We start from the raw sequence: 7,945 nt of genomic DNA, 5'->3' as shown, positions 1-7,945 counted from the left end.
AGAAGAAAATCAGGGGACTCACATTGTGGCACAGCAAGTTAAACCACTGCCTATGATACTAGCTCCCAAATGAGCACTAGTTCAAGTCCCAGCTGTCCCACTTTCAATCCAACTCCCTAATGCACCTGGGAAAACAACAGAAGTTGGCTCAGTACCTGGATCCCTGCCACCCATATGGGAGACCCAGATGAACCTCCTGGCCATTTAGGGAATGAATTAGCAGGCAGAAGATTGATTTTGCTTTTCAGGTTTTTTGTGTGTTTGATTAAGTAGCAGCGAAAAAAAAAAAGCAGCATAAACCTTCACATCAAATTTCTACCCATGTCCCTACCCAAGCAATTAGCACAGGTATGCCCCTTCATCAGGTTCTGGTGTCCATAACCTCCCAAGTACTAGGTGGTAGATATTTAGACAATAGTGCAAAGCAGTTACCTCCAGCTAAGGAAGCATTCCTAGAATAAAAATGCAATGTCATAGTGGGAGCAGGTGAGCTTTCTCAGGCTCCCCTGTCCTGCGCTGTGCACCTGCTCCATGGCACTTGTGAGAACGCTCTCCAAGGGAAGGTGGTCTAGTCTACCAAGGAGTTGCCAGGGTACTCCTGACTTACAGCTTTCTGTTCTCATATCAGCACTCCCCAGTGCAAGGAAGGCCTCAGATGAATCAGTGCAAGGCCACCTGAGCAGCATCAAACAGAGCAGAGCCACAAGCCCTGCATGCTAACCTCCCCCCAACCCCCGGACTCGTTAGCAAGCTGTGGGACATGTTATTGACCTTCTCTCTGTCTCTTCACTTCTACCAAGTCAAGTTTGGAAACCCCAGGGTCTACACAAAGAAGAGATCTACTGGTAAGTTGACCACGCTCCCCTGAAAAATCGGAGTTTCCTATGCAAACTTCCCAATGGCGGCACGAAAGCTAGACCTGAGACAATCACAGAAATGGAGTTGGACCCTTCTCACCCCTTCTGCCTGAATCTGACGTAAATGCGGGACTTGTCAGCACAGCCTTTGGCAGGGCCTTTCACCGAAGAAGGGGAAAAGTCCCCTGCAGCACCCAGCTGGTGGAGAACGAAGGAGACTCTCTGGGAGAACCAGCAGTAGTTAATTCCATAGAACTTTTCTGAAGGAATGAGGTCTATATTGCATTTTGAGAGTACGTAAAATTTCCACACAGAATTGGCAGAGTAGCCTTCCAAGCAAACAGTAGAGAGAAAATATGCGTTACTGGTTTAAAAAAAAAGTCATTTAGTTCAACAGAGGCCAATCAGTAGTGTGGGAGAAGTTACAGTGGGAATATTAGGCCAATGAGTCTGACTCTCCTTCCACAGGCCATAGGACATCCCTGAAGGACTTGAAGTAGAGAAGTGACATAATCAGCTGGGAAACAGAAAGTTCACAACAAAAGCAACGTAGAAACTTAACATAAGTCAAAATGCTATTGATGGGCCCAGCATGGTAACCTAGCAGCTAAAGTCCTTGCCTTGACCATGCCAGAATCCTATACTGACACCGGTTCATGTCCCGGTGGCCCTGCTTCCCATCCAGCTCCCTGCTTGTGGCCTGGGAAAGCGATCGAGGACGGCCCAAAGCTTTGGGATCCTGCATCCATGTGGGAGATCCAGAAGAGATTCTGGGCTCTGGGCTTCGGATCGGCACAGCTCTGATCATTGCGGCTGTTTGGGGAGTGAATCAGCAGATGGAAGATCTTCCTCTCTGTCTCTCCTCTTCTCTGTATATCTGACTTTACAATCAAAAAAAAAAAAAAAAAAAAGAAACCTAAAAAAAAAGTTATAGTAATTTAATCAAGATACCATGAGAGTTTCTAAATAAGACCACTCAATTAGGTAAGACATTTTGGATAGAAATGTTATAGCACTCATTGATTAGCTGAGGGTAAGGAAGAGGACGGCACGGGGTGAGACGGTCACCAGCCCCTTCTGGTCCACTGACCTGACAGTGGCGCTGTGTGCCCTGATCTCTTTCCATCCAAAACACACCGACAGACTTAACTCCGATGCTATTGAGCTGTGGGCACTGCATGTGTACTAACATTCCATTGCTAGGTAAAAATCCACTACTGACCTGGTGACTAAAAACAGCTTCGTGATTAGCTCATGCTTCGGTTGCTCATGCCTCCAGTCTGCCCGGAAAGCTGGGTTTTCGTCTCAAGGTCTATCAAAGCTGAAATTAAGGTGTCAGCTGAGCAGAGCTTTTCTCCGGAGACTCTGTCTCCCAAGTTCATTTAGACTGTTGGCCGAATTCAGCTCCTTGCATTTACTTGCTGGTTGTCAGCCAGGGACTGTGTCACCTGCACACAGTGGCAGGTAACAGCTTCCATTTTCAAAACTAGCAGTGGTGTCTTGAATCCTCTTGCTTCAAATCTCTCTGACTTCCTCTTCTGTCATCAGCTAGAGAAAATCTGCTTTAAAAGGGTTTGAGTGATTAGATAAAATGCACTCAGATTATCTCTTTTGTACATTGTATAACATTGTCATGGAAGTGATTTAAGGGGGACCCAATGCGATAGCCTAGCAGCTAAAGCCCTCACCTTGAATGCACCAGGATCCCATATGGATGTCGATTTGTGTCCCAGCTGCTCCACTACCCATCCAACTTCCTGTTTGTGGCCTACAAAAGCAGTCAAGGACAGCCTAAAGCCTTGGAACCCTGCACCCATGTGTGAGACCTGGAAGAAGCTCCTGGATCCTGGCTTTTAGACAGGCTCATCTCTGACCATTGTGGCCACTTGGGGAACGTGCCAGGTGATGGAAGATCTTTCTGTCTCTCCTCCTCTCTGTAAATCTACCTTTCAATAAAAATAACTAAGTCTTTAAAAAAAGAAAAGAAAGTAATCCACAAAGAAATTCAAATACATAGATTTTAAAGTTTAAAACATATATCTTAAAGTTAAAATTTAAGTCTATATCTTTAAGTTCTGACTACCACACCTTACAAGGATGGGAGCTAAAAAGAAGTGTTTCTATCCAAGACCACAATCCTGTGAAAAGGGGGTATGATGACCAGAACAGACAGCCCAAGAGAAAGTCAGAGTCAGCGCGCCAAGTGGAGAAGTCGATGGATCTCCACAGAGAAGATCCAATGGCAGAAAATAAAATACAACCATAGGCCCAGAGTAAGATCAGTGAATCAGAGGAATATGGGGAGAAGAACCTTGGGATGAAACACAGACGTGAGCAAACGTGTCCAACCTCCCACCCAACCTCTTCTGAAAATGCCATGAAGATCTGTAAAAGAGTGGAAAACAGCTGTATTGGCATTCAAACTAGGGAAAGGTCCTCCTTACATCAGAACTTCAAAGAGACATAGTAGGGCTGAAATGCAGGCCCCGGTCTCCCAAGGATTAACTCCACAGCTTAGCTTGTTTCTCAGAGCATAACAGGATTGGCAATTTTGGCCTGATACATCTAGCCACTGGCTTAACCGCAAGTTCCTGCTTCCTATTTGTCAAGTTATCTGCCAAGGGATTGGATAAACACTGGGAGGAACTCAAGGGATTTAGGGTGGCCACTACTGGGAGGAACTAGAGGATTTAGGGTGGTCACTTGAGGACTGGATAAACACTGGGAGGAGCTAGGGAGAGTATAAAAGAAAGCCTGGAGTTGCAATAAAGATCAATCTGTCATCGATCGGCATTCGGTGTACTGCGTGTTGTCTTGTCTCACTGCGTTGTCTGTGTTGTAACCCTAGTCCCTCCGCTCGGCTCGGGGTACGTGGCGACGTGGGCGTTGCCAACATGAAACCCAACGAGAATGCATAGAGAAGAGGGAGGGGGCAGGGTTAGAGCTCAGCCACTTCCTTCAAGTCGGAAGGTTGCACATTGAAGACAAGCTGAACTGTGGCAAACAGGAAGTGTGTCACAAGGGAAGCATGGCTGCTGGCAGCAGCTGTGCACAAGCCCAAAGCCTGGGTATGTCTACCAATAGAAACACCCCGGCAACAGAGAGTTGAGCCAAATGACACGACGGTTGGAAGATTTAGGAAAGGTACAGTCACACCTGGAGTACTGGTCCAGTTATGCCAAAACATTAAATGCAGATGATTCAGCCTTTGGGAAATAGCAAAGATTCAACATAGAAATAAGTGGGATTTCTAAAATACAAACTTGAACAAATGGAGGGCTCAAAAAATTGAATAACTAGCATTTACTGGGACTAAAGCAGAATCAAGGCACTAGGCTAAACACTGAGCTCATGTCTTCTGTGTCTGGACCCCTACCATCACTCACAGGGACAATCACAGTCTCACTGGTGAGCATCCAATACCACATCTTTTAGTTACTAACCAGTTCACTTCACTAAGCTCGAGCCTGTGCCAGCTGCTCGCAGAGCATCCCCACTTCCGCTTGTAACTGTAAAACACTTACGATCTCCCTGTCATGGTCCTGGTTTCCTTCAGGGTTTCTCCTGGCAGGGAAACCCCACACCACCCTTTCGTCTATGAATACTGGAAATCTAGGAATCATCTGTAACACATCCTTTGTCATCTATTCTCATAGCCAAGGCATCAACAAAGGCAACTGCATTTCTCTCTTAAATATCTTCTTTATCCTCATCTTCATTGGCACCCTGATCAAGTATAACTGTTTCCTAGCTGGTCTTGGCACATGCCCCTCACCAGGCCCTCTAGTCTGTTCTCTATGTGGTGACTAAAGAGATCTTATCAAATCATATGTTCGATTAATTTACACACACACGTATACAGTGCTCTTTGTATGAAGTAAATGGTTCTTGGCATGAGCACACATCATCCCAAATGTCTCTGTACATGCTGAGCCCATTCTTGGGGTGTTCTTCCCCATCCCCAACTTGACTGACTTCTTATTCATCCTGCAAGTGTCACCTAGACCCAACCAGGTCCCTTTCTTTCACTCAAACAGCTATAAGCATGAACATTGCTTCAAGTATTGCTGCAGCTGTTGTAGATTTTACATTTCATTTTGCCAGTTTAATGTCTGCTCCCTCTGTGTGTGAAGCTCCATAGAGTGCTGAAAGCTCTTTTGGTTTTGTTCATTTTATTGCCAACCTCAAGTGCGGCATCTAGTAAGCCACAGATGCTCCAAGAATGTACACTGACTCAATGAATATACAGTTTATTGAACGAATACATATTTTGCCTAATTAAATCAAGCAACACCAGAATAGGGCCAGACCTGAATTCTAACATGAAGGTTTCTGTATATTTCTCTTGCATTTCATACAGCATTCCACTAGGGGTTTTGAACTCACCATTTTTAGCATTCAGCCATCCATGACAGATGACTTGCTGATTTAAACTTTATTACTGCAAAATCCCTTTCTTTGGTTTTGTCCTAATTTCAATTTTGAATGACATTAACATTGCAACCCCTGCTTCCTTATTGTTTGTATAAACCTTAGTTTCTTGCAGGGCTTTGGAGGGGGACAGAATTACACCCACCTTTAATTTTCAACCTTTCTATGTTTGAGCTAAATTCTTTAATCCTTCAACTTTTGCACTTAGGTTTTTGGAAATTATGAAGTCTGATGAAGATTTTTTTTTTCTCTTTTTCAACAGACCAACAGATCACTACTCTGTATACATTTATCAATCTGATAATATCTTGGATCTTGGTCTATATTTTACATTATGTTTTTAGTACTTCCATTGACATCTGTGTTTTCCTGTATGATCTAGATTTCCCTATTTCATTTTGTGAGATTTTATGTTTAAAACAAATGTTCGGTTTTTATGTCACACTTTTAAATAGTGCATTTCAACAACTATTAAAATATATCAACTTTAAACAGTATCTACAAACTTCCTCTGCGGAAGCTGAGCAAATTGCAATGCATCACTATCCTCCAAATTTATACATCCCTCTATATACCAATTTGATTGGTTATATTGCTATTTTAAATTATTCTGGTGCTATCCTGTGCACTAAAGTAATGCCCTTAAATGCTCGTCATTTTACTTAACAGCACTGGAATTTTTCAAGCAGAGGAAATGAGGAGCTACGCTTGTCCTCCTGTCTCTACTTCCTTCTGAACCCCTGACCACCGCCCTGAAATCATTATGTCCAGGTTGTTACAGTTTACAGCCTTCCCGTCTCTACTAATGCCATAATTCTCAGCTGTTTAGTTTTGCTGCCATGTCTACGTAGTTTCAGTACTCCCATCAAAGTATTCTCATTTCCTATTCCAAAGGTTTTGTTCCTATTTATCTTTTAGCTCTTGGTGACCTTCATTTCATAATCAAGTAGGGCATTTTTGCCCTTAGCACACTAGTTGTTCCTCCAAGGGGGTGTACCAATCCTAGAGGTATGCAATACCAGGTTGGTACACAGAGTCGACAGAGCAAACTCTGCTCCCAAAATCCATTTAATACATTGTCCTCAGATAGAGGCTGTATCATATATTAAACTAATAAGAATGGATACTACACTTGATCTTAGTCAAAAGGCCAAGAAGCAATTCCATTTGAAATCTGAGAGTCCCTTGTTGACCAAAATGTAGTCATCTGGCACATGACTGCTTGGAATGCATTTAACTGAGACTAAAAGTCGCAGCACCTAGGGTTGGCACTGTGACACTGCAGCTTAAGTCACCATCGGAGACTCCAGCATTCTGTATCCAGAGTGCCAGCTGAAGTGCTAGCAACTCCACTTCTGATCCAACTTACTGCTAATCTGCTCAGGAAGGAAGGAAGCAAGCGATGGCTAGAGCATGCAGGCCCCTGCCACCCAGCTGAGCGGCCTGAATGGAGTTCCTGGCTCCTGGCTCAGCTTGGCCCGGCTCTGGCCATTGTGGACATCAAGGGAGTAAAGCCAGCAGACAGAAGATTTCTCTGTCTCCTCTGTCCTTAACTCTTTCAAATACGTAAATCTCAAAATACACATTATTTCCCCGAACTTTGTGATGATTACCGTATCACTTTCTAGCAAAAAATTTTGGTTTTCCCTTACTAGGGAGATTACCCCATTTCCTAGCTTGATCTTACTCCTTTCCTCAGTAAGTATGTGCTGAGTGCCTACTACGCAAACCACTAGGTCCATACAGGTTCTTTATTCTTGAGGTCCCACAACTTAACCATTATCAACTATCTTAAGACATAAGGACACAATGGCATCTTCAGTCCACAGAACTAAGCATTGATTTATGGCAGCAATATTGGTTTCACCATTAACATCTTGAGGGAAGGGTTTGCTTCTTTGGAGAAAAGTGTCCGGATTCATATTCAGTTTAAGGTTTGTCTTCTGGTGTCTGTCATCCAATTGTATTTGTGCTGTTTTCCTCTCTACTTACCCTCTGTGCTTCTTTCCTGTATCTTTCAATCTCTCAATTATTCTGTGCTACTCTCTGATTATGATTCGCTTAAACTATTTAAAAATTGGAGAAAAATCAGCTCAGGCATTCATCTGCTAGTTCATTCCCCAGTCGCCCACAACAGCCAGAACTGGGCTAGGCTGACCCTAGGAGGTGGAAACTCAATCCAGATATCCCAAGTGGGTGGCATGAACCCAGTCACTTGAGCCATCATGACTGCTTCCCAGGGTCTACATTAGCAGGCAGCTGGAGTCAGGAGCCAGAGTTAGGCATTTAACTGAAGGAAGGGCACTGATCTGTGCAATGGGCAGCTTAATTGCTAAGCAAAACACCTACCCCATGACTCACTTTCTAAATGAGTAACTATCTTGTTTAGCTTTCTGCCCAGCAGCTGTTTGACGGAGGGAAGCAAGAGAAACCCAAGTGCCCAAAACAATATTGCCTCAGATAACTTTCTCATAGCTCTGCTGTGCCTTCTGCTCCAAAGACCCATCCCCTCCCAAACACCCACACACATTCTGGAAGTGAGCAGAAGGCTTTGAAGGCAGCTCAGTTTCTTGATTTTATCACTTCGGGTTTATTTTCATTGTCCTCAACTTGCGCAGCTCCACCAATCAAAGCCGAGTCTCTGAACATTACAGAAT

The 7,945-nt window shown here is 43.9% G+C and overlaps 1 pseudogene; it reads right to left on the bottom strand.

Moving 5' to 3' along the window:
• Window positions 1–6,274: 6,274 nt before the first annotated feature.
• LOC118758222 (U2 spliceosomal RNA) lies at window positions 6,275–6,450 on the bottom strand (annotated as a pseudogene).
• Between the last annotated feature and the right edge of the window lie 1,495 nt (window positions 6,451–7,945).

This window comes from Ochotona princeps, chromosome 23, assembly GCF_030435755.1.
Source record: "Ochotona princeps isolate mOchPri1 chromosome 23, mOchPri1.hap1, whole genome shotgun sequence".
Taxonomy (NCBI): Eukaryota; Metazoa; Chordata; class Mammalia; order Lagomorpha; family Ochotonidae; genus Ochotona; species Ochotona princeps.
This window is presented reverse-complemented; position numbering and strand designations above follow the sequence as displayed.